Consider the following 21,673-nt stretch of genomic DNA (forward strand, 5'->3'; position numbering starts at 1 on the left):
ACAGGGCAGAGGTAACACTGATCAATTATAACAGGGATCAACAGGCAAGAGTAGTGGGGGTAGGACTTGTCTTGGAGAGTGACAACTGCAGGGACACTACAATTGTCTAGGAAGGACTTTGCACACAGCTGTGGATCAGTCCCACAGCAGAACAAATGGAAGCACACCTGGATTTTAAAACTGCTCTGAGTGTTCTTCTGTACTGTACTCTGTCCAGCCCTCCCTGAACAGTCACATCATTTCTCAAAGGAGGATGAGTTCTTTCAAACAGGACCATAAGTGCACCTACATTTTTTAAAGCAGACTAAGCTGCAAACACACAGCAAAGAGAAAATGTGAGACTAGAACTCATCCAAAACCTTATTTTTTTGCTTCCCAGCTACTCTTTGCTCACTGAACATGAGTTAGTCCTGCTTGTAAGGCTTGGATGTGTGGACATCCCCTTTATGCACCCCTGAAAGCAGTCCAAGATGTTCCATAAGAGTTGCTCTACGCCTTCCACCACGTAAACCCTCTCCTGGAACTGATGCTTCAGGCAGACAAGTAGGATAAACTGGAAGAAGATCCTTGCCACCACTGGGCCTCCTTGCCACGTGAGGTTCTAAATGCAAGAATAAAGGGATACACAACTTCCTGGGCAGATTAATGGGAGAAAGGTTCTTCAAAACAGGCACAACCACAGGTTTAGGAATTATGCTGCAGAGGACTGCAGACTGGGAGGGTATTTTGGGAAAGATCACTGCATGCTTGCCCTGTCTCTGTGCTGTTCACAGCATTTGCTGCAGGCCAGAGACAGATTATTGGGGTAAAACTGAGTATTTTCCTGACTTGATGGCTTATTATTTTCTGCAGTGATGGTAGATGTCCCTGTCCACAGTAAACATGTGGATGTGTTTTCCTTGCAGTGATGATTAGCTGACTCAGCTGCATCAATTAACCTCCCCAGGCAGCAAAGACAAGCTGAGTGCTGTGTGGGTACCTGAGAGGTTCACTGCTGCTGGGCTGCTCAGGGAGGTCTAGTTGTTAAACTTCAGCAAGACATCTTTAATATATGTAAATAGGCTTTTTACAATGAGTAATGTTGCCAAATTTTCCAGATTGCTAGCACTGTCCTCCATTAAACTTGGAGGACAAATTCACAAATACATTATTAGGGGAGGCAGCAGTAATGTTACTGAGTGAGTCTGGTGATGTTCTTAATCTTGGAAAACAAAGAAAGGATATTTTTGCTTCTTAGCAAGGTCAATGTTATATATTGTCAAACTGCTAGAAACAGTCCATGGTATTGTTTCAGCAGCTTTAGTCAGAATACACAAAATTAAGTAAATCCCCAAAGAACACTATCATAAGGGCTAAAAGAAAATATTCCTGACAATAAACCTGAAATTATGTTACTTACAGGATAATGCAAGTGATCCAAGTCAAAATTTCTCTCAAAATAAACCTTTAAGTATGAAATATTGCAAAGACACACAAAGACCTACCTAGAAAAGAAGAAAACATTAAAATTGCCACATTGCTAATGTAATTTATTCTAATCTGGAGACAAAATCTTCAACCATTTTAAACATGTGCTTCAACCATCTTAAATGTGTGTGACTTCACAGGGCAGAGTTAAATTTCTTTAAATGCTAGAATTATGTATCTGAGAAGCCATCCTATATGGTCACTTCCCTTCAGTTTCAAGTTGGTGAAAGATAAAAATGTAGAAGAAACGTGTCTGTGGCAGTGTGGATATTTGAATGGACTGAATTGATATTCACTCAGTAATGTGTGAAGAAAGCAGTTCTAGAAAATTAATGCTATGAGCATTAGCCAAAACAGATTTTGGATCTTCTTTCAACACTCCATCCATCTTTCTTAATCTTTTTCATATTTTATTCATGATTTGAATTCAACCACAATACTTACCTAAATTGGAATGCTGCTAACAGCCCTTTTAAAAATCCCCATGAACTCTATTTCAAGGTGGCATCAAAGAACATATTATTGAAAAACAGCTATTCTATAATCCTTGGGAAAGCTATTTAATAACTGCAATAACACACTGAAATGTAATAACACACCCTATTGGTCTGATTATCACCAGACAAACACACTCCTTGTGTGCCAGACATAATGCACACACTGCAAGGAGCTTGGTCTGAGTGCTCTTTGTGACCATGTTACCTCACAGGCTGGAATGGGACAAGTGTCCCCCAGTGATTGCCAGAATCACCTCCTTCTGGAACCTTTTATGAGTAGCAACAACAGGACAACCTTGTATGAGCACCAGAACTGTCGCATTCAGGATGCCTTTCACTTCAAATAAGTGCTGGCCAACAAACTGCCTGAAATTCAAGCTGGGCTACATCGTGGTAGAGGATTGAATTTCTGGTTTGAGGATCTCTCATGCAGTGGTTAGGTAGGCAAAGTATTGTGGGATGGCAGAGGACCACCAAAGTCCACAGTGCAGAAGTGCCCACTAGAAATGACAGGCAGGAAACTCATCTCTGCTGCAGGATCCTGCAGTCCTGCTCTCCACAGAGAGCTGGGGAAAGACAAAGCCTTCAAGAAAGATCATGCTGATACAAATACTTAATGGAGAGAAAATTTACACTGAGTGTGAGCAAAAACTTTTACCTGACGAGTCAAAAGTCTGGTCTAGCCATATTCTTAACCCCACTGACCAGGGGATGCCAGAGGTGGGCTGGTCCCAAGGAAGGAGTTTGGCAGAGTCCTCAAAGCAGACAGCTGTGTCAGCACAGAGTGGTGGGCTTTGCTTTTACAGCTACCAGTAAAGAAAGAAATATTTGTATTCTGGCAGATTGTGCCAGCTCAGTGCTCAGGGACCATCCAGATACTGGGATGTACCAGGAAAGAACAGGGACATCCACAACATCTGAGTCTTGACAGCCACGAGCTGCCCTGGTCACCAGCCCTCTCAGGAAGGATTTACTAGAAGTGGAGAACACATGGAGATGGGCAATAATCACAGTTATGGAATGGCTTCTGCTTGTTAAATGACTTCATATAATTGAACTAGGACTGCTAATGCTGGGAGAATATCACTGCAGGGGGTTTGGTCACCCAGTGCACAGCTCAGCTGTGGAGCCTGGTGCTGAGCTGTTGCAGAGGCTAAATTGGATGTGAGCTCAAACACAACTAGGCAAATTAATAGAAAAAAATCACTAGGCAAATAAAGACACTGATACCATCTCTGACTCAGGAAAGCAGAGCTGCAGCTACTTGGGCACAGGGAGAGTATTTCCAATGCTTCTGCATCCCTGTAATCCTCCCTGTGGACCCTGCTGTCAGTCTCCAGTTGTGACAGGTACTGGTCTGGATGGGCTTTGTGTTACCTATTCTGTCTGCTTTTATGTTCTCCCTGCAGCCTTTCTGCATAAAGCTCTACAGTCACATGCTGAAATGTGCCTTTACTCAGTTGCTTTACACCTGAGGAGTGGCAGAAAACCCAACTACCAGGGAGGAAAGTTCCCCCAGGCCCCTTGGCTGTATGTCAAAATGCTGATCCTCTTCCCTGCTCAAAACCCTGACAGCCCAGAGCCACAGCAGGGGCAGGCTGGTGTGTGCACCCAATTTCCCCAGAAGAGCCCAGCAGTGCCTGCTGCACCTGCTGGAGCCCAGCATTCCAGCCCTGACAGAGAGCAGCACATCTGAGCCCAGCAGAGGGGAGCGAGGATCAGGCAGCTGCAGCACACGGGCTGCTGTTCTGAATCTCTCCTACTAATTTGTACAGCAAACCTGCAATTTCTGTGGTAGCCATGGAAACTGAGGTACTGGAGCACATGTGTGAACGCTGTTGCCACCACTGAGCGTGCATCACTCAGCTCTCCTCGACAGCAAGGGCAAACAGGATACCTGAGCAAGCACAGCTGGGCTCTGGGCTACACCAGCCTAAACAGGTACCAGGGCACAGCAGCTCTTCTGCTGTGGGACCAGGGGGGAGGAAGGCAAGGCCAGTGTCAAGGAAGACAACCCTGTCCACTCCAGAAGAAAAGAAAAACAAGGAATGGCAGGGAAGAAAAGCTGGAAAGAATGTGAGGTGTACAAAAAGGATAAAAACCTGCCTCGTTTTGTCTCCCTTCACATTGCTGGTAATCTCAACACCCTTAAACATTTGGGTAGTTGGTTTCTCAGTCAGTGAACTACAGAAGTCAATGGAGTCATCTTACCTGGAGTGACAAGCAAAAAATATACCCTTGCCAATCGATTTTCTTGTGAAAGAAGCTTCTAGAAGCTGGTGAAGGACCCTCACTCAATATGCAGCATAAAGTTGCAAAGAACTGCAAACTGGGGAGGCTCATCCTGTAAAATAAAAAAAAAACAAAACCTAAATATTATTTCCTTCAGACAAGTTCTCTGTAGACCTTTTGCTTAACCACTGTTATATAGGCCAGTGTTATAATTCTGCCCAGACTCATCAGATGTGTTGGTTTGAGTGGGATGTGCTACTTAGAATTTTAAATTTGCACAGATGAGGTCAGTCTGGCCAAAGGGATTTGAGGCAGACCTCAAAATGGAGATGGTGACTTCTCAGGGTGATATACACCAAAGAACTTGAGCTGTGCAGTCTGGACAAGAATTTCAACAGGGAACAAACACTGACAACCCTTCAAACAAGCTGGAGTAAAGCAAAAAAGCCCTCAACTTGTATTGCTTAAATACTCAGGCTGTGTACAGGTAAGTGACAAAGGGGCTTAAAAATAGGGCAAAGCACAAAAGATTCCTTATAATTTCCAGCAGTTGCTTGGCTTGTACCTGTAGGCAAGCTGACACAAAAGGTGTGTGACAGAGGGTGATGCAGCCTGAAATGCTGCTCGTTGAGCAGAGGGGTGAGCAGGGAGCCAGCTCCAGGGTCAGCCCAGCACAGGCAGCTGTGCTCAGCACTCCCACCCCCAGCCTGCAGCACCTGCTCTCAAACACAGCAATTAAGATTTCTAACATGAAGAGGTTCTTAACATTCATCAGGTGGAAGCTGAACACCGTGGTGGGGATGCCATGTCCTCGGCAGGGAACTCCTGCAACCTAACTCCTAATTAGGGACCCCTGAGTTCACCCTTTTAATGGGCACAAGCCTTGTTACCTACTTAAATCCTAGAGATCAAAACATAAGAAAGAAACTGCTACGTGCTCAGTTTTCATTTTTACCTTGGAAAAGGAAAGATCTCTGCTGCCACTGCCTGTAAAATCTAAATCTTGGAGCCTGGATGTGACATTTTCTCAAGCAGTGTCACTGCCCTCTGTATCTGTTCTCTAGCCAGTCTGTATCTATACTTTAACTGTACCTACACCTGGGTGTGAGGTGAGGACACAGCAGAATGGGTTCCATTTCATGGGTTTCTTTGTACTTTGGGATCCCTAACTAGTTCACAGATACCTTACAGGGTATCAGCCTCACCAGTTGCCTGGTATCTGCAGCTTAAGAGTACAGACACTGTAATTTGGGATGCCAGATTTGCAAACACAACAGCAGCTCTGTGACTGGATGTCTCCAGCCCATGCTGGAGTGTTGGCTCCTGAAGGGGCCTGACTGGGGATTAATTTCAGAGCCTTACAGAAGTGGTAAACTGAACACCAGGAGAGGAGGATGGATTACATGCATGAAATATCACAGTATTTTATATGGGATCTTTTAAGTCACAACAGACTCCTCCAAACAACGTTATTTCTGCCAACACTAATATTCCTAAACAATGTGCAATTTCAGAATTAAGCCAAGATTTAAGTTTATAAAAATAACTGAAGTGTTACTTAAGTTCCAAATTCTGTTCACTTTACTTTTACCTTTCTTCCTCTCAAAACTCATTTAGCTGAACTTTTATGTCCCTGAGTACACTATTCACAATTTCTGGGAGGTTGTAGATTGTCCCATTTCCCCAGAAGCACTTTCCCCAGCAGCCCCTGTTTCCTGCCTGGCATTTCCAGAGACATGTAATATTAAAGCACAGCAGAGAGGAGCAAAGCATTGCCATGGGTTACAAAAGAGATGCTGAAATTGCATGAGCCAAACTCTCAGCTCTGCCAAAGGGACAAGGCTTTACAGGAAAAACTACAGTAAATATTTCCTGGCAGTTGAGGAAGAAAAATGGTCATAGTTCACTGGTCACTGCAGAGCAGCAGAGGGAAGAAGCACAGGTTAATTCTGCTCTGAACTTCAAAGTCACAGAAGCAAAAGAGATCACGGATCCCTTGTTAATCTTCTCCTTTACAGCTTCAATGCTGTGGGGCTGTGGCAGGAGGGATGTGCTTATTGATAGCCAGGTTACTCACAAGAGCACTGGTGGGAGGGAATTACATGAAAACAAGCTCCTAATTGCTGTTCCTTTTCTGCTGAGAATCATGCAGTGCTCATGGGCAAATTAAAGTTCAGATTTTAGCAAATGCACAGTCCCATTTCAAGTGCCCCATAATTTCTAAAGTGGAATAAATAATTTCCAGTGAATAACTCGGTTGCATTCTGCCTGTGAAGCTCATAGAGATCGCTGTCCTCAAATTATTCCTGGTCAATTAAACTTCACAAGTTCAACTTTACAAGCTGTGAATATTTGAAATTTGAGCTGCTGCTTGGGGGTGATATTGATTCTCTTCTCTCTTTGGTTGAGTGCACAGGCTTGTCTATGAACACTTACATTTAACAACTGAAAATTCATCTTTTGCAAATACACAGGTGTAACTGCAATTTGTTTCCTTCATAAAATTTGGCTACTAAAATTCAATTACTGAAGTTAGGGCTACATTTGATTGTAGTTCTGTGTTAAAGAAGCACCTAGAGTCAAGTCCAGCCAAGGTTAAGGTACTCTGGGTACTACTAAAGCAGTCTGTGTCTTGCAAATAAATGTCCTAGAGCCACATAAACATTTTAGAAATGGCAATATGTTCATACACAAAAGAGGTCTCAGAAATTTGGGGTAGTTGCATTTCTTCATATATTTTATGGCCACTGAATAGTCACAGAACAATTCTGCATACCTTGGGAGACTAATAAATTACAGCACATGACACAAACTCTCTACAACAAAAGTCTGTAACACACTTTCCAGTAGTAATTCAAGCCTCTGCTTAAGCAGTCTTGGCCTTCACAAATGAGAACAATATTTTGTTATTTTAGGGAACCAATCAGGCATTTTTAACAGAAAATATGAGCTCAAACAAACTGCAGTTGAGCAGGCTGAGCTATTCAGTGAGCAGCTCAGCAGGGCCTCCTTTCTGGCAGACACCAAGACACAGCTCCTGCTCCATCTCGTGTTGTCCCAGCTGAAGGCAGGAGGTTTGCAGGGACCCTCCTGGGTTCTCTGGAGGAAGGGTTCCCCTCTGGCACCGGGGCAGGGATGCAGATGCAGCCAGGAGTGATGAGCAGTCCATGCTGTCCCTCCTTTGTTACCCCTGGAGTGTTCCTCAGTCTGGAAGTTTCTGGAGACAAATTTGCAAATGGCATCATGTACAATGGGAATGTAAGGTGTAGACCCCTTGGCATGTTTGTTCTCTAAACACAAAGTCTTTGTAAAACCCACCTTGTTTATTCAGAATTAAGAGTTTTGGAGTTACTGAATGCAACTGTTCCTGTCCTTCTCAGCTTTCTAAATGCCCTCAGAAATTTGCCAATTGGATAGACTACTTAATACAGACAGTTTATAAGCTTAAAAATGTGATTTTGAGCGGGACAAACACTGAGTTTTGGACAAAGAAATGGAGTTGGAAGAGTGTGAAATGCTTGTATTTATTTAGATTCCTTCACTAGATGGTGAATGGAAGAGGCAAACAGGCCTGGAGGTACACTAGGAAAGAGATCTCTTTAAACAACAGGGTCCTCTTTGCTTGCTCAAGTGGCAGTACAGTCATCATGCAGGATGGTTTTGACAATGCACTTGGTTTTGACAACAGTGACATTTTAGAGCACTGAGACCTGACTTATTGGGAAAACAAAGCCAGAAGGAGCCCAGTGATGCACACAGGATACAGGATATGGCTGCAGTAACTGAGCTCTACAATTGGCTGGCTCTGGTAACAAAACAGCTTCCCTGGCACGTGGTTTTGAGCCCATTTGGGCAGTGCTGGTGCCCAAGCCCCAGAGAGTCCCTCAGAAGGGGACTCCTGGCCCAGCTGTGCTGTGCTGCTCCCCAGTGCCCACCTGGTGCGACCTGTCCTCACACAGGACAGCCCCACTCCTGCTCTTCTGAGTAAATTCACCAGATAGCCAAAACTCCTCTGCCCTTTGAAAGTTATTGCCTCCCAATGACCTAATAAAAGAAACATCTGGAACCTTTAGAAGTTCAGGTATGTCCTGTTTGATTTACTGCATGAAGGGGAGAGGATCAGGACTGAGAGGCTGGAAACAAATACATGGATCAAACTTGACAGCTGCAAAGCTCTGCTATTAAGGCCGTGTCTGAGCAGCTCTGGTGGCTCTAAATTAATGAGATTATTATAAATTTTGTATTCATTAGCATCTCCTCTCCCTTTTTCTCCAAGCTACATAGACCACTGCTCAGCACTCCTTGGCTGATACACAAAAACTGAGCTTTACTGTACAAAATCATCCACGTGCATTTAATGCCCCATCCAAATTTCTGGATCCTGGCCTCTGCAGTGATTGAGCACAACGAGTTTATGGGAATGGTGGCCCTATTACAAACAAGACACCAGCTCAGAAGTGCTCCCTGCACCTGATCTGGAGGGTGAGCATCTGACAGTGCAGCTGCAAAGGAGATTTCTGCAGAAAAAGGCTTTCTGCTGCTGTTTGACAACTGGATTAGGAACCACTGGGCCATTCAAACACACCTCTGCTGGAAATACAGGCTCAGTTTCACATACAAGGTTCTGTAGTTAGTGAAACCCTCTGCCTTTACCTCCTGATTTATTTTAATTATTTTTAATAGTTATTAGTAAGGGAAGCTTTACCAACAATTTGGGCCTTCAGTATTTTTCAATTTTTCCCTAAATTCATTTGTTTTTCAGATTCACTAGCCCTGCAGTTACCACACACTCTGAAAGTCCATAAAATCTTGCACAGGTTCCCACAAATGTGGTCTTTGTGATGTTTCTCCCTCCTCTGTCATGATACTGAAGGTGCTCAGCTTTTAAATATTTTCCCTGTTTGGTTTGGGAGTTGTCAAGTTAACCTCCTTACTGCTTCATCCTTACTTGCTTATTTTTAGTTTCCCACTTGAATGAGAAGCTTTTGCACATACCAATGCAAGGAATATAGGAAAAGTAGTTATACTTGAATTTTAAAAATATCATAGCACATTGCCTCCAGTGGAGCTGCTCTTCAAACATAGTTGGGTTTGCAAAGCCGAGTGGCAAGATGCCAGCAGATGCTCCATCTTCACACCTGAGCAGGAAAGTGCTTTACTCAGAGATTCCCAGCTAAATTCCCAGCTTGAAGGACTCTTTTCCCTCTTGAATTCAAGTACAGCCTTCTAGTCTGCACTGTAGCAGATAGTGGTATTTGTTGTCATCAGGATTCAAATATGCCTGGATTTTTTCCTAATTCATAAGCAGATGTTTTTTTTCCTAATGTGAGGAACAAATAAAGCTGATAATACACATTCTCTAAACCACAGCAAGAGAGCTTTGGAAATAGTTTGTGCAGCAATGAGGCTGGCAGCAGCAGTGCCTTTGCTGTGTTCACAGGTGAGCTGTTCTGATGTGTGGCAGAGATTCAGTTAAGAGAAAGCCTGGCTTGGCATGAGCTAAATAGAGCTCACATATCTCAGAAATGGAAATCACACCCTATTTTTGTACAAAAAGTAATTAACTTCTGGTGCCTTCATTTTCAAATCCTGAGTTTGGAACCCCTGTGGGGCCAATTTTGAAGTGCTGAGCAACGGCCCATAGAAAAATCACTTCCTTCTGTCATAGGTTGGGAACTTAGGAGATATTTTGGAGAAGGTAAACAATAAAGATATACCAGTCATTAGACCAAGAAGAATTACTCTAGCTGAGACATCAGCTAATGTCTTTCTCCCCATGAAGAGTCAGCAATTTTATTTAAGTGCATCATGAAGAAAGAGTTTCTCTGTATGTGGAAGAAAGAGGGTTGGATTTTGTTACACTGGGATAAGTCTAGGAGGAACTCCTCTCAATTCACCAAATAAACTTCAGCCAGGGATTAATAATGAAACAGGAGATGTGGCAGATGGTGGTGCTCATGGAGTAACATGGTCCTGTTTACATTTTCTCCCACTGAAAGGAAGCATTCAATGATCTTAAAAAAGAAGGCTCCTGGAAATGGATTTGGAAACTTCTTAGAATAATCCATTTAATACAGGAGAAACAGAAGAATTATTTCCAAACTGGGATTTGACATTTACACTAGCAAGAATAATATCTCTAATAATAATGAGGAGTTTGAAGACACAAGGTCTGTTAATATTTCCATTTCAGTACACAAACTTGTCATCAACTGGGGGTAAAGAAATCACACCACACTTAATTAAACGAATTAGGGGAAGGGTACAAGTGGAAAGAGAAAAAGGGAGGGGGACAGGGAATGAATCAGTCTTCTTTTCCCTGAGTCCATCCATCACCGGTTGCAGTTAGCAACAAAAAATCAAATTAGTTGCACCAGTGGTCTGTTCAGACCTGACAATTTCTGTATTTCTAGTTTAAATGAGAGTAGAATCAATGGGAGTTTTAGAAAGATAAGTTAAAGGCAAAGCTTACAAGGCACAGTGTTCAATCTGCCTGGCAAAACAAGGTTTAGCCTTCCAGGAGTCATTAAGGTTAATGCAATCTATACTGATGTGACGGGGAGATGCTCTGTTTTCATTACACCAGAAAGCAGCTCTGATTCACTGTGCTCAGAGCTAATTGACAGTTTCCAAATCACATGGCAGTAATTGTTTACAGTTGTAGAAAGGGAGTATATTGTTTTCACTGCTGGTTTACTTGATACATTTATCCACTTAATCCCTCTCACTTAATTTTCTTTGATAGGTGGAAATAAAAAAATAATTTAATTGTAGTATCCTTTGACACTTACTTTTCAGCTAAGAAACTGATTTCTTTTTCGACCAGGAATTCAAGTCAGGGGAAGAGCTTGAACACAGCTGCCTCTTCCTTCTGAGAATGATCAGCCAGCTCACCCAGCCCTTTGATTTAGTTTGTACAAATCAAAAGCATGTTCAGAAAACTGAAAGATGCATTCAGAGTGCCACAAGCTTTCTTACCAACAAAACCACAGTGCACACTCAGCCTCCTGCACATCTGACTCACCTCCTGGCCCTGCTCTTCAGACCCTGCTTACAGCAGCCTGTGTTTGGTGGGCTCCCATCCCTGCTCTCCTTGGAGCAAGTCTGCTGCTCTGCTGAGCTTTAGAAGACCCTGCACACACAGAAGAACCTGTTCAGAGCAGCTCTTCCAGCAAGGACAGGCTGATGGGGCACTTGGAGGAGGTGGTGTCTTTTATGAACTTCAAAATGAATTCAGGAAACTTCTGCTAGTGAGGATGGCACCGTGGGATGTTACCCCTGCTGAATCAGGTATTCCATGCTGTAATAAATCCCTTCCAGAGTCAGCTGTGTCTAAATTGAAAAACAAAGGTGTAAAATCAAGTGCACACAGTCAGGTCTGTTAGGTATTACCCTATAAGTCCAGGGTGAAATATTAAGAAAACAGTAAATTGTCAGAGACTGAAAGTTAAAAGATGAACATGGCACCAGGGCCCAAGCACCAGATCCAGTGAGAGCTGCTGAAGGTGATTAGTTTAGGGGAGATATTAGACTCAATTCTACAAAAAAGGCAGCCCAGAAGGTGTTTCAGTAGAATCTGTGATGGCAGTGGAGCAGTTAAGAGAAGCACTGCTGAAGAACAAAGTTAATTCTGCTTCTAAATCTGTGAGTTAAGGTGGTGTCTGTTTGCACAAGAGGTCTCTGAAGCATCTGTACACACTTCCTCCAGCTACTGCTTTATGAATCCTGCAATTTTCTCTCCACATGAGGCTGCAAACCTCTGTAATTCACTGTCTTTCCCTGCATGTGCGAGTTCAGCAACTTCTCCTCTCTTAGAGTGAGTGATGGGATTTGCCAGGGAAATTTGGCACAGAATTGCTTCTTCCAAACACAGGCATTTTCAGACTCTGTTTTAAAGCAGTAATGGAGATGGTAGAGGGCCCAAATAATTTCAGAACTCTACAAAATCAATATCTTATGGCCACATTCCCACAGCTGCAAGTCTGACTGTATGTCCCTTGCCAACGCTGTCCTTTGGCACTGGGTTGTCTGTCTGTTGTTTTAGGATCCCTGAATCAATGAATCTTTCAGAAGGCTGTAATGTATGAAACTTTTAAAAATGTAAACTCATTCAGTTTCAGTGCCCAGGACTGACAAGAACTTCCTTCCTCTGACTGTGGTTCTCACATAGTCTTTTATCTGACTCACTTAGCAATGAACAGGGTGATTAAACACATCCTCTGCATCTCCCACCACATCACATCTCTCAGCTGAGATTACTCAGTCAGGCATTATTATGCTGCCCTGAGCAGGCAGTACTGAAAGGTATTTCACAGTGTTGCTTCTTTTTTTAGATATAAAGTTTTATTGTTATGTAAATGGAGCATTTGTTTTCCCTTCCCTAACACATTTTCCTTCCTGCTTCCATTTAGTTGAGTGCTGCCAATTTTATTTGTGGCTGGTTTTAGAATGTTGAACTAACTGGTATCTGTCAGCAAACCTCCCCCTGGTTTCAGAAATCATTACTTGGTCTGGTTGAAATGGTGGTGTTGGGTCACAGGTTGGACTCAATGATCTCAGAGGTCTTTTCCAGCCTAATTGATTCTGTGATTTCTGTGAGATTTCAATCAGTGCTGTTCTCTGCCTTCCTAAGGTTCCAGGAAAAACCTGTACATTTACAGAAGCTTTAGGGGTCGTTGATAGTGTTCTCCACTAAAATCCAGCCATCTGGAGGCAATTAGACCTGACAATAATTACTGAAGCTGAGTGAAATGGGAAGATTTTACAGAAGTTTGTAACCACTTCCTCTGTTTGTCACAGCAAAGCACCATGAGTGGCAGTGCCCTCCTGCCAGGAATTAGCTGTTTCACTTGCTTTCATGGCTGGCTGAGCCCCAGAGCTGCAGAGGGCTCCCCAACAGGATGGATCCCCACAGGAGCAGTTCCAGATGTGTTAACACAGCTGTTTGCAAGTGCTGGAGCTCTGGAAGTGCTGCACACAGGAGGGAAAACTGGAATTCAGATTCTTCTCATGTGTACCCTCACCATGGCTCTCCCAGTCACCATGAGGGCTAACCTGAGTGTCCTAATTTCAGATAGAAAGGTAAAAACAGGTCCAAATAATGATTTATGGTCAACTGAAACACAGCTTTGAGCCAACTGCTCAAAGATTGATTAAAATTAAAAAACTGAAGCTGTGGCCAGACTCTTCACCTTTACTGGAATGATTCTGTCATGGGTTAAAGAAACCTGCTGAAAAGGGAAATAGCTGCAGTTTTCCATACTCCTTTGCCAGCTACTCAGTGGTTTAATGGAGCTGTCCACTGCCCAAATACAAACAAGAGGCTTTGAATGGTTCAGATTCTCCCCAGTGACTTCTCTTCCCCAGGCCCAAGATTTGTTAGTCCTGTGTTGCTCAACACATGTGGGATCTGCAGTGGCTGCTGAGCATTTCTGCAGCTCATTCTCCTCCCAAATCAAGTAAAGCTTTCCAAGCTTGAGCAATTTTCAAAATTCATCTCAGGTCTGGCTGAACACAATGTGTCACATTTTCATTCTGACACCAGTGGATGCCTGGCCCTGCTACACCACCAGATGAAACAGCTTTTCTGAGCAGAGTTTCACTCTGCATTTCCACAGGTGGAGACCCGAGTTGATTCTTACAGTGCAAATAAGTAAGTCAAGAGTCTACAGGGTTCCTCTGTTGGATTTTGCACAGCTCCAGCAGGCCCTGATGTTTAATGTTTTCACTGTCATCACCCAAAAGAACTTGTGCTGCAAATTACAGCTAATCCAATGCAAATGCAGAGTATGTGCATGGATCATCTCTCATGCCTGTAAGAAAACACAGACTGCAGGGACTTCTGTAACCTTGGGCAAAAAATGTGTGCATGAAATGCTGCACCTGCCTTTGAGAAGGCCTTGCTGGCAATGGCCATGATCTAACTCAGCAATCTGAAGTGGGCATGGTGAGCACTGTCTACGTGTGGGAAAGAGCAAAACTCCTTTTTGTGTGAAGCTCTTCTATAAATCCTCTTCGATCCCATCCTCTGGGAAGGGAGAGCCTCTAAGACAATTTGCTTACACTGCTCTGTCAGCAAGATGCTCTGTGGTTATGGAAATTTCAACTTTCAATCAATAAAATAGGAGTAAGACCTGCTTATCTTTGGAAAAGAAGGAACCAAAAAGCAAATTGTACTGTACTCAACTAAATAAAGATATTTGTGCTGGATGTCATGTAAATGCCAGCAGCAACAACAAATGGGCACAGCAACACAGGAGGTGAGCGTTTTTATAATTTCTTGAACTATTTCTAATACACTGACATTTTTATTGACAACTTCTCTAACAGGCTGAGAAAAAAGATGATAAAACCCCACAGTGACAGCTGAGACACCAGTGCTGGCACAATTAGGCTGATGAAGCTTGCAAGGATACATCATGCATCTAACACAGGGGCTGTAACCCTTCCTGTGCATGTGAGGAAATTCTCTGGGGTTTTCTCCCAGCACAGCTCACCTGTGCAGCCACACAACACAGGAAGCAGTGACTCAAACTGGCACCACTTTTAGAAAGAAAGATGTGTGTACTGAAAAGACAATCAGATAATCAGTGTGAAAACTACTCTTGTAAGACTTTCAATCAATTATATCTACCCTTTTCCTCTGATCATGCTGGCCTTTATTTAAAACTCTTTCTCCCCAGAATGTACAGCTTCCACACAAGATAAATACTTGCCTTTCCCTGTATCCACCTTTGAAAATGCACTACACTGATCAACAATGGGCCATTTGCCCCTCTAACCATGCAAAGACCAATTTTAGAGTAGCTTTAGGTCTAAAAGATAAGTTTTGGAAAAAAACCTGGAGCGTTTACACCAAATTCTGCAAAAACCCCTGCTGTATAATTAGTGCTACCTCTTGAACAGATCATCCAAACCTGAAAATGCAGGTAGCTGGAGAACCTCCTCAGCCTGGAAAGCAGCAGCCACACTCTTGGAAGGCTCAGCCTCCTGCATGGTGGTGGTGGGACTTCATCAGCTTTGCTTGGGTTCACTGATGAGCTCCAGTCAGGCAGGTCCCATGAGTGATGGTTACTGTTTTGTTCCTGTCTCAAGGCTGGCTGAGATTTTTTAAACAAGAAAACAGTGAAGAGGACACATTTATATGCAAATACCTGCATTCTTATATACATTTACATGTTTGTACAAAGCAGATGTTTCTTGCATGAAATCAAAGCCATGTAAATAGATATTGAGTATTATCATATGGAGACATGCTTTAGAGGAAGGCTTACAAACACAGCTGATTTCAGTTTAAATTTATATTCAACACCTATGGGTTGTTATTTTTCAGGTGGTGGCGAAAAAGAAATTCCACCTCCTTTAAACAAAAGGTTTAAACCACTCCTCATCAGAAAACCTGCACTAAAAACCATTCAGCCTGAGTATTTTTAAACCCAAGCACTTTCATTATGACCCTCCCTACCCAACTGATATGTAATTCCTGTGGATTAATGGCCACCATAAATGAAAGAGCACCATACAGGTCTGCAGGGAGCTAATGCTCCATATGTACTTTTTTCCCTCTCCTCTGTAGCCCTCTCTGCTTTGAACATGGTTTTTGTTATTGCTCTGTGAGCCTGTGGCACCAAAGCATTGTTGCACACTTGTTCTCTGAGCTTGGCGTGGCCACACTGATTATATTAAACTTCTGACAATTTCCAAAGTGTTTGGACTCATTTGGTCTATCCATTTCTGCTGCCCAACAAAAGAACTGACGAGAATGAATCAATTTTTAAAACAAATAGGACTTGGCAGCAGAGACCCCAGATTTTTGTGAATGGCAAAAGGTGCCTAATTAAGAGCTCTAGGGATGATGAGCCTTTCATTTCTCTAATGAAAAGGAGCTCTGTAGCTTGCAAGTGTTATCCAGCTCCAGCAGAATGGATCTCTTCTCCAGGGAGAAAAAGACAATTACTTTTTCATTTTCACTTAGTTACTGTTACTCATTTTGCCTTCTGTGTGAAACTTGGGTCAAAGCTTTCAAGTGACAGTGGTTTCCAAATGCTCAAAGATACCAGGAACGGAGTTTTCAATTTCCAGGTAGCACAAAGTGACATTTCTAAAATAAAACTTGCTCACCATGTCCACTACCGACTTGCCTTAAATACCTGGTATTTTTCTCAAAAAAAGGCAAAAGATTCCAGTTCCTTACTGTGTGTGTTCCAGTCAGAATGGCAACACCAGGGCTGGATATAAATAAACCTGATTAGCCAAGCACACCAGTTTCCCTACTCCCTTTGATAATAAAAATACACAGAACATAAAATAAAAAGTTAATAGGCAGGGTTGCATCAACTCTTGCACTATGAGGAAACCAGCAAGGAGGTGGCTCCAGCCAACAACAAAGCTTGCTCTGAACACTGCTGCTCAGTGAATGTCCCCCAAGGGGAAAGGACAGGGTGTTTCCACATTTGATGACTCCTTGTAGGATTAAACTGGGCTTGCTTAATCCTCACCCACAGTGTGCCTCATGTGTCTGCCTACAAAGCCCATTTCAGTCATTTAGTGGATGCTAAAACTGAAGAAAGAGCCCTTAAAGCAGCAGCTTTACTTGTTTTGTTTCGTGGGGTTTTGTTTTGTTCTGTTTTTCATGTAAAGAATCTGGCCCCTGTGTAAGCTGTGGGGGGCTTGGGGCTGCTCTGGCCCACAGTCCCAGTCCTGCAGCTGCAGTTCCTGAGTTTGAGGGGGGCTCAGGGCAGGCACCAGGAGAAGCCAAACTCCTGAGTTTCCACTGTCTTTGCAGTACTTAAACTTTCAACTTTCTGGAAATTGCAATAACACCAGCATCCAAATCGAGCCCGTGGTCTGCAGAAAGGATTTTATTGTACTGTTGCTTGAGCAGCAGAGCCCTGGGGGCAATATTATTTACAGTCTCTGGATGAGGCTGGACTGCTTCTTAGCCCAAGAGAGCACTTTGATGTGCCTTCCTCAAGTTATTCATACCCTTTTTACAGGGGCTGCTCTTTAACCCTCCCTCATTCCTTGTCATACTCTGTCCTCTCAATTCTTTTGCTCTGAAATGAGATTAATGCACAACAGCAGGACTCCCCTTGTGTCCTGAAGGTTCCTTGGGATCAGTGAGGTGCCTCTGGCACTGTTTCCCCAGGAACAGCCCTGCAGGAACCCACAGCAGCACCTCCAGTGTGCCTGCACCCAGGCTAAGCCAGATGTGGCCGAGGAAACCAGGAGCAGAGTTTTAAATGCTTTTATTCCTCAGAAAAGCCATGATTTAGTGACAATCTGGGACAAGTCCCAGATCTTTAGCAACATCAGGGTTTGACCTGCCTCCAAGGAAAGGACCTTGTTCTGGTGTGGAGTAAATCCTTGTGAAAAAGCATCCCAAAGAGCCTGGTGTCCACCAGGCAGCCAGCAGCCAGCCTCAGGCAGAGGACAAACAGGGCAGGGCCTGGTGCAGAATATTTGTGTTCTGTGGACACATCAGTCCATGCAGGTGATAACTCTGGGAATTTTGCCCACTGTAGCCATGGGTGCTTCCCAGCAAAACCACCACCTACACCTCTACAGGCACCAGGGAACCTGGGATGGTCAGCACAGCCCATGTTTGTGCTTTCAGTCTGACCTCATTCATGACCCAAGAGAGAAACATCTCAGTTGTGCCTAACTCTGAGAAGCAAAGAATAAAAGCAAGTGGGAGAAAAAAGCATTTCCCCTCTATTTAGGCAGCACAGCTGCTGAGGCTGCAAAGCCCAGCACAGAGAGGGTACAAATGGGAGCTCAGAGAGAGTCTGTGCACAGTGCTGGATGCTCTGCACCCAAACAGGATCAGGATGGAAACTCCCAGACAGCAATGCTCTCATCTCAGAGCCCAGGTCACAGAAAGCAGAGCACAGCTCAGTACCCACCTACTTATAAAATATTAGAGGTAATGAACTTAAACAAAGCATCTTGTTTTTCCTGGCAAACAAAAAGGAAAGACACTTTAACTAAAGTGGCTTAAGTGAAACATGAAGAGCTGCTGCCAGCAATCCAATTTAGGACTTTGCTTTTTTCTTTTAATTCATAACCTCTTGAATGTACCCACTCACTGAGGATAACTTTCTGCTCAGTGGCACTGGTGATTTTACCAGCAATCTTTGAAGCTCAGTGGGGAAAGTTTCTCTTTCTTCCCACTTTCTCAAAGATAAAAATGGTCAGATGGGTGGAAATTTTATAAAAAGGAAGAGGACAGATCTGCTTACTCATCTAGATATTCACTCTCCAATCTGAGCTATCACACACACCCCACTGTTACCAAAAATTAAAGACAAAGGAACCTCCCTATCTTTCCACTCAGAATGTAAGTTTGTGCTTAATTGGATAGAAATAGTGATAAATTAACTATATGACCCTCAAAAAATCACAAAGATTAAGAATTTGCCATTTTGTGAGCTCAAAATAGAATCACAGAATGATTTGGGTTGGAAGGGGTCTTGAAGACCATCTAGTTCCAATCCCTGTGCTGTGGGCAGGGATCCCACCCACAGCATCTGCTTGGACTGAGGGTAAATAGAATACACAACTGTATTTCTAAAGCACAGCATGACAGCTGATGCTCCAAACCTTCCCAGAAAAGGCTAATTTTGAGAATCTCAGTAAATACGTACACTGTTAGAAATTTATTAGCAAGAAATAAACCAACCTGACTCTGCAGCCCAAGAATCCATTTCTTTCGTGTCTTGGCTCTGAAATGTGGTCTGCAAAATAAAAAACTATAGCCAGATTTCCATCTATATATGTAAATATTTGCACTTTTAAGTAGTGATTTGGAATTTTTGTAAAAGCCTCCAAAGTAAAAAAGCTGGCAGTCATTTTAAATAGTATTATTATATGAACTCCTCATGCTGCTCTCAGAATACCAAAACCAAACTCAATTTGAAGTCCATCCTGAAAAATTTCGAAGTGGATTAAATGTTAAAAAATGAAAACTTGAAAAGCTTGATTGTGCTGAAAAGGATTATACTTGAGAGCAAGTACAGCAATGGTCCATGGGGAAAATGAGAAGCAGCCTCAACTTCCTCCTTTCAGGTTTCAGTTTAAATATTATCTCCACTTGTGCTATCTGTAAGTATTGATGAGACCTGCCAGTTTTTCAAATCTGATGTTGGTTAATATCTGCTCTAACACAGAACAGACATTTTTGCATGTTTTGGCAAACAGGTGACTCACATTTCAGTACTGATGACTCAATTCATGGCTTCTCGGGCTGATTTAAATTGAAATCCCCAAGTTCTGTTTCGATTTTCAAAGGATTTTTTTCAAGACTAAGTCCAGAGGTTGTAAGCCAACACCATTTTTCAAACCATACCAATCACCCAGACCTTTTCTCCTTTAATTCCTGTGCATTCTGCCATCAAGCAACCTCCTCTAAGGAACTTTATGGAGTGTCCTGGAACTTTTGAGCCTGAGGAGTTCTGGATGCATCTGTGAACAATGCACAGCAAGGTCTGACTTCTGTCTCTGAAGTAACCAGGACCTTTTCAACTCTGGAAAGAATGAGCTTTAAAATAGGAGGAGAAATCCCACAACTCATAGGTCATATAGGCAGGAACTAGCAGATGCTCCCAGAAAAATCCAAAAGAGACAAAATGAAAAATAAAAATAACGAGTGTAAAAAAAAAAACAACAACCCAAACAACCTATTTGGTTTCTTCCAATATCACAGTGTTTACTTTAGGCTCAGCAGGAGTCTTGAGCCAAAATTAGAAGAGAAACCTCTTAGAACTTGTTTTTATCTTAAGCAGGTTACCTTTTCCTTCTTTATTCCCCCACACAGTCATTCATGGATTTAAGACCACAAAAAGCTCTCAAAAGGCTGCAGAGTAATAGTTACTATTTATTTTCTTCTAACTGAAACTAAGGACTATGGCCTTGCCTCCAAGGGCAGCATTTTCTTTGGTTTTATATCCACACCCATTTGAACAATCGGCTTCCCAAGCAATATTTCACCGAGTTACAGGCCCTGAGTAATGCTGGAATAAAATGAATGATTGTTAAACACTTGGCAGTGTTTCATTTTCTCCCTGGATTGCAGATATTGCTCACATGAGAGGCTGTTCCAGATCTCCAGCTCCTGAGCCTGCCGGTCCCCTCTTACCCCTGACAGATAACACATCCCCTGTGTTTACTCTCCCAGTGAAAAACTTTGTGCAATTCCATAAATCTGGGGATATATCACTGTGCCAATTATTCACAAGGTCTGTGCTCTGTGTGGGGTGTTGTAATGGTAAAAAGGAGTTGTACTGTTGTATTTGTTTTGTGCAGACATTTCATTATAGGCAGCCTTATACACAGGACACTTGGAATCTTGTTTCTTGAGTGAATAAAATCCAGGCTTCCTCATCTTTCCAGACCTTTCTTTAAGATATTTGCAGACTGTGACATTCAGCCTCACGTGCAGATGTAGAAATTGGGCACCCAGAGGGTCTGAGCATCGAGGACCTGAGCCTGTGGCTCAGGAGGTGGTGGCACAGAACTGTCTTTCATCCATCACCTTTATTTCACTATTCAGAAGGAGGAACTGCTCCTAAAAGGGAAAGCAAAAGTGCTTTTCCTTTTATTCTTTTCCCAGGCATGGTTACACACACACACACACACACACAGAGGGGTGCAGGCAGCCCAGAGCAGCAGCTGGAATTTCCCCCTGAACACATCAAGGCAGGGATTGAGGAAGCAGCTGATCACAACAGCAAACGGAGCAGATTGTCAAGGGAAACAAATATTTTGGACATTTTAAAGCAGTACCTCATTCTGCACAGTCCTTGATTGCTCCTTGCACTTCTGTCCTGCTGTGTCAGAACATAAAACTTCCTCCAGCTCTCAGCAAAACTTTGAAATCTTTATCAAAACCCAAACTTCCAATCCAAGGCTTTTTCCTTTTCTTGGGAACTGCTGTTTGTCATGAAAAGCAGAAAGCACCCACCAAAGTCTGCAGTTCTGTAGGAACTCCCTTTCCCAGTGGAAAGAGAGGGCTTGAGCTGATTTTAAGCAATGCTTTTCCCTTAGCAGGGATCTGATATGCTTACATTACTTGGGCTGGTTTTCTGTCAATAGGAAGAGATGAGAAAATGTTCTTCATAGCCATAGTTATCTTTTTCTGGGTAGAATTTCCAGCACTATGATCCCCTTTTGAGTGCTCAGCTCTTTAATGGATGTGCAGGGTTGCCCCTACTCTGCTCAGCACAGTTCAATCTCTCCAAGCTGAGAAATCAGTCAATTTTATGGTAAAATATAGAAGTGCAAAAATCTGAGATTATGACATTTTGTGCCTGTCCATGCTCCACTACTGACAGACTGGAACAGCAAAGGCAAAAAACTTCCTTTACAGATCACCCATCCTACAAATCAGGTGAGGCATCTACCCACAAAGTCCAGCAACACCAGTCTCCAAATGCACCTTGGGAACTAAGAAATGTGGTATTTTTCTCCTTTTTGTGCTA

General features: G+C 43.0%; 1 long non-coding RNA gene across 1 annotated transcript; it reads right to left on the minus strand.

Moving 5' to 3' along the window:
* Positions 1 to 7,055: 7,055 nt before the first annotated feature.
* LOC128794364 (uncharacterized) lies at positions 7,056 to 18,922 on the minus strand. Its single transcript, XR_008433065.1, has 3 exons — positions 18,877 to 18,922; positions 15,113 to 15,295; positions 7,056 to 7,413 (listed from the first exon to the last, which is right to left on the minus strand). It is a non-coding gene; the product is annotated as an uncharacterized LOC128794364 (long non-coding RNA).
* Positions 18,923 to 21,673: the final 2,751 nt, after the last annotated feature.

The sequence above is a fragment of the Vidua chalybeata genome, chromosome 12 (genome assembly GCF_026979565.1).
Source record: "Vidua chalybeata isolate OUT-0048 chromosome 12, bVidCha1 merged haplotype, whole genome shotgun sequence".
NCBI lineage: Eukaryota > Metazoa > Chordata > Aves > Passeriformes > Viduidae > Vidua > Vidua chalybeata.